Source organism: Vipera berus (genome assembly GCF_964194415.1).
Source record: "Vipera berus genome assembly, chromosome: 11".
NCBI classification, from domain to species: domain Eukaryota; kingdom Metazoa; phylum Chordata; class Lepidosauria; order Squamata; family Viperidae; genus Vipera; species Vipera berus.
Genome location: NC_138214.1, coordinates 20,086,675 through 20,099,801, shown reverse-complemented (window position 1 = coordinate 20,099,801; position 13,127 = coordinate 20,086,675). Strand labels below are relative to the sequence as shown.

The 13,127-nt window shown below is 40.4% G+C and overlaps 1 long non-coding RNA gene across 1 annotated transcript; it reads left to right on the top strand.

Annotated features, from left to right (window-relative positions):
- The first annotated feature begins 5,058 nt into the window (after positions 1-5,058).
- LOC308673158 lies at positions 5,059-12,422 on the top strand. The gene is made up of 2 exons (XR_014027590.1): positions 5,059-5,114; positions 10,623-12,422. It is a non-coding gene; the product is annotated as an uncharacterized lncRNA (long non-coding RNA).
- The last annotated feature ends 705 nt before the right edge of the window (positions 12,423-13,127 follow it).

Here is a 13,127-nt window from a genome sequence, read left to right as displayed (position 1 = left end):
ACTTGTATGAAATGTCAGTGATTTGATTGTATATAAGAAATATGCAAATAGCATATGAAACTTAGTAGTTATTGGCTTTTCTCTAAACAATGAAGTCAATTTAGCCATTTCAGCAAGTTTAGTCATTTTCACTCACCTTTCCTCCATTGTAGCTATTGCCAAACCTATATACAGTATAGTATATCAGATATAAAAACATTTAGATGAGATTCTCCTGGAAAGCCACAGTGGTTCTTCAGCAGCCTTGTTTGGGGAAGGAGAGTGTGTGGGGTCCTTCCTGTATCCTGAGAAGTCCCTGTGAGGTTCCTAAGAGTTGGGAAGATCCACAGAGGCTGCCATCTTAGGAAATAAGTAGAAGTGGCCAAAGTGGCCCCTGCAACTGATGTCTGAGGCACCCGTCAAGCAGGGCAGGGCTTCAATCACACAGTGAGGGCTGCCATTTCAACTCTTCTGACCCTCCCTTGCAGACACTTTGGCTTCCTCAGAACAATCAAGGTAAAAATTTGAAAGACCCAGAGAATGAAATAAATAGAAAAGTTTCTTCCAACACATTAACATCAAGAAAAAAGTCAAGGAAACTGTAGACCCAGTAAAGAGAGAAGATGGCAAGGAAATTACATGCAACAGGGAGAAAGCTGAGCTGCTTAACGCATACTTTGCATCAGTCTTCACACAAAAAGAAACCACAGTCCAACACACACAAAAAAAACACACTGCAAAAGACATACTAGCAACAAAAATCAAAATAAACAAGAAAATGATAAGAGAACACCTATCCAATCTTGACGAATACAAATCACTAGGACTGGACAGAATACATCCCAGAGTTCTAAAAGAGCTGGCAGATGTTATCTGAGAACTGTTGCACCACATCTTCCACAAATCCTGGAGACCAGAGAAGTACCCGAGGATTGGAAAAGGGCTGATGTGGTCCCCATCTTCAAGAAAGGAAAAAACTATACACCAATCAGTTTAACATCAATAGCTGGCAAAATGCTAGAAAAGGTAATCAAAAAACAGATCTATGAACAACTAGAAGCAAACAAAGTCATAACTAGCAGCCAGCATGGGTTTGTTAAAAACAGATCATGCCAGACCAATCTGATTTCATTCTTCAATAAAGTGACTAAACTAGTAGACCAACAAAATGCAGTGGACATAGTATACCTAGATTTCAGTAAGACATTTGACAAAGTAGACCACAACCTACTCCTTGGTAAGCTAGAAAAAGGTGGAATAGACAACATCACCGCCAGATGGATCTGTAGCTACTCAATGAGTAGTCCCCAATGGCACTACATCCACATGGAGAGAAGTAATCAGTGGAGTACCACAAGGTTCCGTCTTAAGCCCAGTACTCTTCAATATCTTCATAAATTACTTAGATGAGGGAATAGAAGGGGAACTCATCAAATTTGCAGATGACATTAAACTGTTAGGAGTAGCCAACACCCCAGAAGACAAACTCAGAATCGAACAAGATCTTGAAAAAATTGAACAATGGGCCCTATCCAACAAAATGAGTAGAGTAAAGCAAAGTCTTACACTTAGACAGAAAAAACCAAAGCAAACAAATACAGATTGGGCAAGACCTGGCTTGGAGGCAGTAACTGTGAGAGGGACCTTGGAGTCCTCGTGGACGATCATTTAACTATGAGCCAGCAGTGTGCAGCAGCAGCCAAAAAAGCTAATACATTCCTGGGTTGTATAAAACAAAGGCATAGAATCAAGATCACACAAAGTATTAATATCACTTTATAAAGCCCTAGTAAGACCACACCTCGAATACTTGCAGCCAATTTTGGTCACCATATCACAGAAAAGATGTTGAGAGTCTGGAAAAAATTCAGAGAAGAGCAACTAAGATGATCAAAGGCCTGGAGACCAAAACGTACAAAGAACGGCTACGGAACTTGGGTTTCGCCATTTTAAAGAAAAGAAGAAATAGGGGAGACATGATAGCAGTGTTCCAGTATCTGAGGGGCTGCCACAAAGAAGAGGGGGTCAGGTTGTTCACCAGAGCACCAGAGGGAAGAAGAAACAATGGTTGGAAGCTGATCAAAGAGAGAAGCAACCTGGAATTAAGGAGAAACTTCCTGACAGTGAGGATAATCAACCAGTGGAATAGTTTACCCCCAGAAAATGTAGGTGCTCCATTGCTGGATGTTTTTAAAAAGAGACTAGATAATCACCTGTCTGAGATGGTATAGGTCCTCCTGCTTGAGCAGGGGGCTGGACTAGAAGACCTCCAAGGTCCCTTGCAGCTCTAGTCTAGTCTAGTCTAGTCTAGTCTAGTCTAGTCTAGTCTAGTCTAGTCTAGTCTATATTTCTCTTCTTACTGGAAAGTTGGAGGACAGATTTTGGCATCACTTTAGGAAGTAGGTATTCACCCCTCTTTATACTGGAGCAAGGAAAGCAACATGAGACAAGGGTGAATATGGAGATTAATGCTTCTAGGTACCTTAAAAGCCCCATTTTATTAGGATAAGCTCTTGCAGACTACCAGAGAACCTTCCTCAGATGTACACTCTGCAGAGATCACTACAGCCATAATTGGAGGGGCTGAGCCCATCAGGGGAAAGAGAGGAAATAGAGGAGATCCTTATTTCTGGATTGTGACCCTTTACAAAGCAACGTGGCTGTGTGGAGCCAATTTGGTCCAATTTCTAAATGAAAAACCTCTTTCTGAGTGAAATCTATAAGTCGAACTGAACTGCCAAGAAAATGGCAAAGTGTGCAAAAAGCCCTCTTTTCTGAACTAGTACATAAAAACAAAGTGATCCAGCTTAATCCAAATTGGAGTGTTAGATCAACTTGATTTTCCAAATCCGTTGTAAGCCTCTCCATTTTGGTAGCCTTCTTGACATTTCCTGGTGTTGGAACTTGGGGGACAAGATGGTGGCAATTGTGGCCCTTGGGGTGTGGGGCTGATGATATGATGCCAGGACTCCTGGTCCATCCAGCAATCTTATTTGGACCTTCAGGCATTGTAGTGTGTCTATGAGAAAGCCACCCAAAGAGTGGGGTTAAGTGGTTTTCAGGCTAGGGACTCAGCTGCAGGTGATATCTCCTTTGCAGGTATCTCCTTTGTCTGAAGAGGGTCATCCCAACCACATGGTCAGTTGGAGATAGGCCCTTTCTTGGTGGACTGTACTTTTGAATGTCAAGGTGAATAAAATTCTTCCCTTTGCATGACTCCAGGCCAGTTTTCTGGATTCTGCATTTTATCTGGGTTTCTGTTTTAATGTGGTCTCATTTGCAGTTTACACCTCTTTTAGATGATTATATGATTTATATGCTATTGTTATTATTTCAATACGGTGATGTTACTTTAATGGATTCTTACTCTATTCTTTATTAATTGCATAAACCTCCCTGGAGAATATTTTATTGCAAAGATAAATCTAACCCATCAAATAAATAAAGTAATGATTCATTTTCTATTCCAGTTTGTTATTTCAGTGAGGCATACTTTATGAACTGTCTCTCCCTCTATCCACTCTATTTTTAAGTACATGTATTAGTTTTTCCCATTCCTCTTTTATTTGAAATGAAAGAAGAAGTGATCAACAACTTAATTTGATGAATCTCTTTGCCCCTTTTCAAAAGACGGGATTTCTTTTTTAAAAACTCCTCACACACTGAGAGGTGTTGGTGCTGGATAAGGTCTGCTAAATAATTGCAAATGGTAAATACCAACTAATTCCAGACTGGCTTTTATTGCATGGACTGGAACAGAGAAGAGGATAGTCAACAGGTCATTCTCTTCAGATATCAGATTTCCTTTCCTCCTTTGCTTTTGAAAGTGAGCTAAATATTTAAAATGAGTTTACATATCCTCAATTCAAGATTAAGAGGAAGGGCTGGAATTTAAATTGGAAGCAGAACATTATTCATTAACACACATTTTTAAAATATCATTGTGTTCAGGAGAGAAAATGACATTACCCTTAAATCAATGTTTTTCAAACATGCCAACTTGAAGATTTATGCACTTCAACTCCCAGAATTCTCCAGCTGCCTTTAAAGTTACCAAATTTGAAAAACACTGTATTCAATGAAGCAATGAAGTTAAATTAATGTTTGAACATAGTTTTCATTCATTTCAACATTCAGGATAGATATGGTGTTGCAGTACCTACCCAACTTCACAGAGTAGTCATCGAGATATGTTTAAGCAGCTCCTATCAATTATGTATCCAATGTTTTTGATCTATGAGTGATAGTGTGTAAAGCATATTTTGCCCTTGAAAGATGTATGTTCTCATTCAGAGCCCCTTGGTAGCCTTGGTAGCCCTTAGATTCACCAAGAGTAGCTTTGCTCCAATCCACAGGGATAAAGCAAGGACTAACAGAGTTGGAAGGGACCTTGGAGGTCTTTTAGACCAATCTTCTGCTCAAGCAGGAGACCTTATACAATTTCAAACAAATGGTTGTCCAATCTCTTTTTATCTCTTATAAATTATTGTATAAATAAATTGATTTGAACAGAATGAAATATTATTTCAAAGTGACTTATAAATGTTGCTATAGCACTGGCCACATTCTGGTCTGACCTTTCAACCAAATTTTTCCCATGAGCATTTGACTGGGATCACACTTGTCCTGTAAGTTGTGGCATTGTGTGATTTACTTGATGGACTTTCAAAGAGGTTTAAATTAAGGTTTGGGAAATGTTAATGGTTGGAGGGCCAGGAAAGGAATCGTGGTTGGAAGAAGCATGCAGAGTTCTCATGACTTTGGGCAGAATTGAAGCTGCTGTCTTTCCTTCTCTTTCATTTCCTTTTTAATTCTATTTTAGTTCTATTCTATTCCCAGAATAATTATCTGAATTGGACACAGAGGAACAACCAAATTAGGTGCAGGAGCAGTCGATGTAGCAGGCAAGAACCAACGACTGCAGCACATTACTCAATTTTGACTTGTCAAACATCCAGCGATTTCCTGTCATCATCTGACCTCAGCGTTATCTTCCCCATTTTAGCTTCCTCTTAAGGAGAGCTCCCCTGCAAAACAACCTCTTCTCTTTGTGGACATCGCTACTCCTCCTCTTTGGCTTCAAATGGCAGAAGGAAGAGTCAAACTACCCAAATGAGGACTTCAAAGGGAGGAGGGTAAAGTATGCTTCTCAGGTTCTTCCAGGTGGTGCATTCCATAGATATTCTCATCTGGTTTGGTAAGAAGATGGATTGAATTACTCCTTTGGGGAAGGAGTAATTGGCCATTGTTTTCCAGGGAGTACAGTTACCAAAGCTGCCAATCCTGTTTAGCAATAAATGGTATGGATCCTTTCCACTTTTAGGAGTGGAATCTACTTCTTCTGAATAACTTTCTGTTCCCTAAAGATAGAGACGGACGGTATCTCCTGTCAAGGAGAAGATAAGTTTGAAAGGAGGGATGGAATCACAGCACTGGGGAGTCTCTGTCCACTTTCAAACTTTGAACGCTGGATTTGCAGATAGGTACATTTTCAAAATCTCACAAACCTATCTGAACAGGAACTAGAGTGGAACAAAAAAATGCACCCAGAGAATTAAAACAATTTCCATCACCGTTCAAAATTTGTTCTCTTTGAAACGTAAGTGGTCTAGGAATAAAAACCAAGACCTGGAAGGGAAGTGAACATTATTTGGCCTGCTGTCTTCCAACTTCATGCCTTTGTGTCCTTCCCAAAAGTTGTGTTAGGTAAGTAAGTTTAACTAATAGGTTTCTGTACCATTTCAAATGTACTATGGGTAACAGCACTACGTGCTGTTTAAACAAGACATTATTATTTGAATCTAAAGCTAAAATATTACAACCATTAACATTTAAATTTAAAGGTTTTTATTCTGGTTGAATTTGTGTCTTAAGAAACAACGTAAACAGATTAAATATCATTATTTAATTTTCCTACACAACATTCAGGTAGCAAAATAACAAAAATAAAAATGGGATAACATGAATCCTGATTTTTTCATTTAACACTGAAACAGTTCCTCTTCCATCTCTCTGTCAATTTTTAATCATATTTATATTCAATCTTCTGCATTAGAGCTAAATATTTTGTTCCCCAAATTTTAGAAAATTTAAAATTTTAAACATTTTAACTGTGCTGTACAGAAGAAAATTGAATAGCAAATATTTTACCTCTGTGTGATGAAAGTATTTGCTAAATACTTTCTATTGTTAAAAGCTGAAATGCAGGAATTTTTAAAAATGGGTTCCCATAGCTGCCAGATCCATAGTGCAAAAATAGGAATGATAGACAGAGGCCAGCAAAAAGACAAAAACATCAAGCTCTTCACTACACCTTGTTTTCAGGTGGGCCTTTTCACCCAGCTGTGCATTAACTGTAGCAAACTTAAGAATATTTTCTTGAACACTGTCTTTGGTCTTCACTTTTCTTCACTTTGGTTTATTTATTTATTTAGATTTCACATTTTTTAATATTAAAACATAAAAACAGTATATAAAAATTTAAATTTTAAAAGGATAATGAAGCCCTGCAAAAAGTGACTTAAAAAGGTGAAGGGCACCAGTCGGCCCCTCAACCGCCTGCTCTTCTGCCGCACCCTGCCTTGAGAAGCCGCAGAGCCTCTGCAGAATGCGGGGGGTGTCTCCCTCTGGGGAGAAATATTCCACGGGGGGGGGGGGAAGGGAGGCAACCACAGAGGAGGCTCTTTACCTGGACTCTGCCAGCAGGAGTTCTATAGCTGACGGGGTCTGCAACTTACCTTCCCTGTCTATATTATATATTACTATTCATGATTGTTCAGAAGGAGTGCTTCATATTATTCAGTCGAAGGGAAATTTATTGTGGCAATATGAAGCATTTAAAAAGCCATCAGAGATATTTTGTGATTTTTGAGAGCCATTTTTCATTTCCTTTTTACAATCTCAGGAATGTTTTTTTTATTTTTACAGATTTAATTATGACAAGTGTTTGTACCTTGTTTGGTGACAGGACTCAGTTACTTCTGGGAACATTAAACTGGACTTTGATTTAAAATTAAGATTAACTATTGAAATCAATAAGGTAAAGGTAAAGGTAAAGGTTCTCCGTGGTCATGTGGCCGGCATGACTAGACACCAAAGGCGCACGGAACAGTTACCTTCCCACTGTAGTGGTCCCTATTTTTCTACTTGCATTTTTACATGCTTTCGAACTGCTAGGTTGGCAGAAGCTTGGACGAGTAACAGGCGCTCACTCTGTTACGCGGCACTCGGGATTCAACCCGCCAAACTGCCAACCTTCTGATCGACAAGCTCAGCGTCCTAACCCACTGAGCCACCGCGTCCCTTTTTGAAATCAATAGGTGTGCCTAAAATTGCTATGCAACTTGACTCCTTTATTAAGATAAATTGGTAACTTGGCATCATCTTTCTTAATCTTAAATATTGACATTAATACAGAATTCTGGATCTAAACGAATAGGCATGTAATAACCATAAGCCCAGGGACGAGGGATGTGGTGGCTCAGTGGGTTAGGACGCTGCACTTGTCGATCAGAAGGTTGGCAGTTTGGCGGGTCGAATCCCGAGTGCCACGTAGCAGAGTGAGCACCTGTTACTCGTCCCAGCTGGCTCTTCGGCTTTGAAACGGAGATGAGCACCGGCCCCTAGAGTCAGAAATGACTAGCATGCATGTGCAGGGGAACCTTTACTTTTAACCATAAGCCCGAAAAACCTTTGAGACTTTCTTTTCAGATATGACTCATGAAATCCACAACCCATTAAGTAGGTTTTGGCCTAGGATGCTCTCCAACCGAGTTCATAGTTCAAGGGTGTCATGCAAGCCCAGGAAATTGGATTAATTGAAAAAATGTGATTGTTAACCATTAATAAGCATCTCATGTGACTGCAATCTTAGAAAAGTTTCAAATACTGGATAAGCTGTTCTTTGTTAATTACATGCTATAAAAATAGATGGGAATAAGAGGATTATGCTGTAGTCTTTTAATCCTCCCCCCCTCCCCGTCCCCAATGCTGCGCTGCATAAAATCTTTAGAAAACAAGCAAAAAAATTCCCAACAAATGTCATTTAACTAAAAATCCAGTGAAGGACTCAATTTCTCAGGAATCTATTACCCTGAAATCACCCTGGATAAAAACACTGCAAGGGGATTCAGCTCTAACCAGCTCATTTCAGCTGAAATCACAGCAGATACTTTTCAAGCTAATGCTGGAAGTTGTAACCAAGGCACATTTTCAATGTAAGATTTCAATTTAAGAAGTTATTGCACCAAAAAGCAAATGCCCAGGGTACCACCCAGATGGCTGGCACACATGTTCTGAGTGCAAATGAAGCCAATCTGATACATCACTAGGAATGGAAATTCTCTTTCAATGAGAACCTAAAACATGTAGGGGATTCCAAACAGTTCATTCATCATGGACAGTTAGCTTTTAATGGGCCTTTCATGGATTCATTAGCACACACCACCAACCTTCTAAATGGCTCTGGGAAAGCGGCATGCAGACTCAGTTGGCTGTTGAGCATTCTTTGCCACAGCCCTCTTGAAGCTGCAGATGCCCAGCCCTCTCTTGCCCTTGGATGCCCTTCCTCACAGGATCAGGGTTGCAAAACCCTGACAGCAACAATTAGGTTTTTATCCTCCTCTTTTTCTGCTGCCATCTAGTGTCTATTTAGGAGTTGCAGCTCAGATCTGAGTTCTAGGGGAGAACCTGTAGGGCTCCAAATGTTGGCTAATACACCCCCATCCTCCCATATCATGAGATAATTATGTCTAATTGTTGCTGGAGTTCAGCAACATCTAGATCAATGTTTCTCAGTTTCAGCTGCTTTGAGACATGTGAGCTACAACTCCTAGAATTCTCCAGACTACTGAAGTTGGAAAACAAGGATCTAGGTGTTCACATGTTTCCTCCCTTCTTCTCAGTTGGATCTCAGGTTAGTCCCAGATTGGACTGCAGTGTCCTTTTCAGCAAGATAGATCAGGGGAGAGGCAGGTCAATTATGGTTGTGATTACGGATTGGGGCTGGTCTTTGTTTCTTCTTCCTGTGCTGGCTTCAGAGATGGAATGATTTCCCATCCGAGAAGCTTGGGGTAGAGGGACAGAAAAAATTTGAGTAAAAAATATCAGAGAGAGGGAGGGGGAGAGAGAGAGGGAGGGAGGGAGGAGCCTTGTGGTTCCATGCAGATGTCTGCAGGGTAAGGTGGAAACATCAGGATGGGGGCCACACTTTGCGAGAACCCTGACCTCGGGATACTGTGCTTGGTGCAGACTACACATCACATTTACCTGCAGAATAGTCCACCTCCTTTAGTTGAGTTGTTGTGCTGACCCAGCCCAGGTCCTTGGTGAATATTGTATTAGGATGATGTGTGTTTTTTGTGTCTGTACCTGACCTTTTCCTCCATTTTATTGCTCTTTACTGTTTAAAGTGTGAGCTGCCCATAGTCGAGTTGAATGGCTTCTAAATTTAAATGGATAAAAAGCACAGTACAGCTTCACTTAGCACAGCTTATGGTTCCTTATTTGTGCAAGTCCAGTAAACTAAGCCAAGTAAACCATAGGTGAGTTAGCCAGTTACGCAGTCCAGAGTTTAGTCCCAGTCTGGTTTCACATCATTTGCAAACTCAAATGCACTTTGGCTATTTGTAGCCTATTGAAGGCTATCATATCTGCAGCCACTAGAGGACAGGAAACAATCAATTTTTGCAGCTTAGACACAGTGGTCCCATGTGTATATCCAGCCAAATAGCATCCAGCTTGGGCAAACCCAGCCAACAATTCATGAATCAGCAGACTGCTGTGTGACACTTCTCTCTGCCCAAGGGAGAGAGAGAGAGAAAGAGAGAGAGAGAGAGAGAGAGAGAGAGAGAGAGAGAGAGAGAGAGAGAGAGAGAGAGAGAGAGAGAGAGAGAGAGAGAGAGAGAGAGAGAGAGAGAGAGAGAGAGATGGGGGAGAAGCTGTTAGTACAATTGCAACCCATGCACTAAATGTTGGCTTCTCCCTTTCAAAAAGGAAGTAGCTCATGAAGCTAATTTGGGGCATTTTTTTCAATTCACCAGGTGAAATAGAAGAGAGTTGTTGCAAACATTATGTCTGTGTCCTTTCCAGACTGATTGATGTTTTTTATAAGCTTGTCATGGGAGGGAGCAAAGAGGGTGACCCTTGTTGAAGGACACCATCACATCTTGGGCACAGAAGGTGGATCTGGCCTTGGTTTTGCTGTTTGATCTGCAGCTGCCAAGCTCTGCCTTGAGGTTTGGTTAGCTGCATTAGCTGAGCTGCACAGGGGCTGATTCCATTTGCAGGACTCAGGTCATGTCTTTGATCTAAAGCTAAAGCGTTTATATGCCACTCCTCCTAACATTTCTCAAAGCACATTAATCACAAATAAAGATCATAATATGGTCACTGATTATATTGTGTCATCTATATATTCAATAATGCACATATTAAAATGTCTAGAAGGAATACAAAACTCCACTATATTTAGAAAAAGATAAGAAAAGAATCTTTCCTGTGAAAATCTTCTCCTCTGTGCAAAACTCAAGAGAATTTGGCAGGGTGTTTTTCTCAACAGGTGTTATTACTGACAAATTTAAAAAATTCTGCTGAGTGAATGTGCAGGCTAACAGCAGTTGTTTCTTCTTATTCTTCATATCCAGGTCAATTATGAATTCCACATAAGACCCTCAAACCTCTTGGGTAGTTTTAGTACATGCACACATACACACCAACAGGTGTTCATCTGGGATGGGAAGACATTCAAGGATGTAAAAGGTTTGGTACTTCATATCTCTAATTGCATTTAGATTTCCTCCAAAACTGTGAGCAGTAATCCAGTTTGATTGGTGCCCCAACTCTACCATGATCATCTATCTCTGTGGACTTCAGTAGCTGCAGGCTCACTCAGGCCTGTGTAGGGGTCCCTTATACTTCCCCTCCTTCTCCTGAGCCATCAGCATCTCTGACTGTTCTTACATGGGACCATCTGCACATCTGCACTGCGCTTCATCATCTAACTGTGCAATGCATAAAATATGTGGCAGAAATCTGTTTCCATAGCATACTGATCATTGGTATGTTTGCAACCAAATACAACATAATACTGAAACCAGATCAGCAAGCTAAGGCAACAGAAACATTCAAAAGAAATTCCTGGGCCATCCAGGAGAATCCAAAGCAGGCGGCTGGCCAGCCTTGGCAGGCCCAATTCAAGTCAAAGGCCGACTGTTTCAGATGCCTCCAAGATCAGGGAGATGCCAAGCTGCAGACAGAACATTTCATGGAGTTGCTAACTTTTGTTCTTTCACATTTTCAGGCTGCCTATTGATGAAGATGAAGCCAGCCACCTTCTACAGGAGCCCTCAGTGTTGCCCTCTGTGTATTTGACAAGCTGAGTTCGACACTCATTGTGGCAGTGTCAGTTTGTCAAATATACAAAGTGCGGCATTTGTCCAGCAACGGAACAGCAGATCTTCCAGAACTCAAGTTGCAGGGATATCAGAGGATGCAAAAAGCAAATGGCAAAATTTTGTATTTTTTCCAAGATTTAGGTACTGGTTTTCCCCATTCAGCATCTTTAGAAATGGCATCAACTCCAAGGATAGATACATATTCTGTATATATGTATTTGGTGGTGTCATCAATTCAGGGTAGACCAGGCTAGAAACCAGTCATGCGGGCTAACGTTGCTTTTATTATATGGCGTCAATGACAGAACCTTGCAAGTCTGAACAGGCTTCCTCCCTCTCTCTATCTTTGTGAGAACCAGGGAGGTGTTGTCTAAAATGCTTTCTCAGGTTACAGTTCTGGTCCTGATTCAGATTTATTTTATTTCACTATTATCTTGATAGGGGTCTTCCCCCTGTTCCTCAAGGTCATTCCTTCTGTCCATTACAGGTCAATGCTTTAAAAATTATTGCTTTGGGCCTTATGCAAAGACTCTTTGATGTTTATTAAAACAGCCTTTTTCCACTCATCTTCTTGGCCCTGACGAAAACATACTGCTGCTTTAAGGAATCTACTTATGTTGATGTAAAGTTAATAAAACTCGTAAAGGAGCTTCAGCTCTTTTCAGGCTTTTGTGTACAGGCATTGGATAATGAATTATTTCAGTTCGATCTGTGCAGACACATTTCCAAAAGCGTTTATGTGTGTAACTAATCAGGCAACTTTAATGAATAGCAAAGAGGTGTTGTGTTGAGCCACATAAATCACTCAGACTCTTTGCTGCCCTGCAGCTACTTTTGCACCCTGAATGTGGAACCCTCCAGGAGTCACCACAAGAAGAACATAAATGTTAACTTGAGGCTCTTTTCAGCCTCTGTGTTTACACGTATTTCAGCAATTGATTTTTAATTATTTGCTTTTGTCCATGTTATCTGAAAATAATGGACTGAAATTAAAATAATTGTGATTTCATGATCATCAGCTGGGTGATCATTGAAAACCATTTGAAGGTATGATACTATTTTTGTTGTTGTTTTGCAAGTGTGGATAATAGAAATAAATGCCGCCTTCGCTCCCACATCGGAATTCCTCTATTTGCTACAAAGGCAGAGGATGAACATGTAAAGGTTGCTAGCTGGGTATATAAGGTCCCAGTTTCTTACATGAACTTGAGATATCATATCAATCTAATCAGATAACCCAAGCGGAGACTTCTTGATCAAGCAGCACTTTATTTTATCAAATTAAGCAGCTGGGTGGTTAACAATCTGGAACGCTGGCAGAGTTACGTCCAGAAGTGCCACACCTTGGAAAGTTGGTAGCATTGCTTTATAAACTTTGTTAGCCAATGAAAATCAGACAACAAAGCCATTACATCAAAAAGAAGACACCAAACATTCCTGTACACTCCCTTATTCCCTCCTTCAGTACATCCCATCCATGTACATGATTCTCACGCATGCATGAGATTTCCCTAGTGCAAAAGCCGATTACAAAAACCAAGAAAGCAACAGTTAGACTAAACAATTTTCCTTTGTTCCAGAACCCTTCAGGTAAATAGTTACCAAACATGCCAACCTTTGAATCATGGAGCTATGAGAATAAGACTGTACGTAAAGAAATAACACACTTATACAGAAACCAAGCAAATCCTTTTGAAAGTATTTAAGCAAGAATAAAAGAAAAGAGGAACAAGTGATTATACTGTAATATTTGTC